Source organism: Poecilia latipinna, unplaced genomic scaffold (genome assembly GCF_001443285.1).
Source record: "Poecilia latipinna isolate Pla-1442-1.1 unplaced genomic scaffold, P_latipinna-1.0 Scaffold1408, whole genome shotgun sequence".
Classification (NCBI taxonomy): Eukaryota; Metazoa; Chordata; class Actinopteri; order Cyprinodontiformes; family Poeciliidae; genus Poecilia; species Poecilia latipinna.
Window position 1 is genome coordinate 97193 of NW_015114024.1, and position 780 is coordinate 97972.

The following is a 780-nucleotide window of genomic DNA, read 5'->3' on the forward strand; positions in this document are numbered from 1 at the left end:
TGTGTGTGTGTGTGTGTGTGTGTGTGTGTGTGTGTGTGTGTGTGTGTGTGTGTGTGTGTGTGTGCGCGGCGGACTCTGGATTAAAACCAAGGCAAACACTTCATAATCCCGTCCACTGTTTCCACAGCAACTAATCAAAAGCGTCAAAGCTGATTCAGTTTGACGAGTTCTGACATCATAACGAAGGAGAGTAAAGTCAGTAAGAATTACTCTGATTGGTCTACGCAGAGACTGATCTGCAGGCTGGAGCCTCCGCTGGACTTTATTCTAGGATCTTTATTACACATAAGCTTCTTTAGTCCGTCGTGTTAAAGTGGTTCAGCTCCAACAGGTGTAAACACAACTAATGTGGGGCTCAAACAGATTCTATGTGCAGCCAAGAAATCCGACTGAATGTTTCTCCTGAGCCAGGAACATCCGGAATGTCGAGGATTTACGAACCTGGACGATTATTCTGACTACAAAAGCTGCTGGAGTTTCAAATCCAACAGGAAGTCAGAGTTCAGAGCTTTAAATAGAAACCCAGCAGCTTTATGAAGGATCCACAAGTGAAAGAAGAATCTGCTGAGTCATGCAAGGACCAGAGTGCTGAGTCGGTGGTTGCTACGGTGATTCCAGATATTTACCTGTGATTTTCAGAAGTCTAGAAATATAATGAGGGTAAATCAAAGTTAAACTAATTCAAGTCTAAACAGTTCCTGATTTTTCCAAAAGTATGAAACTGAGTTCAGTGGGAGAACCTAAGAAACTAAGTGGTGAAAACATGGAGTGGTGAAAACA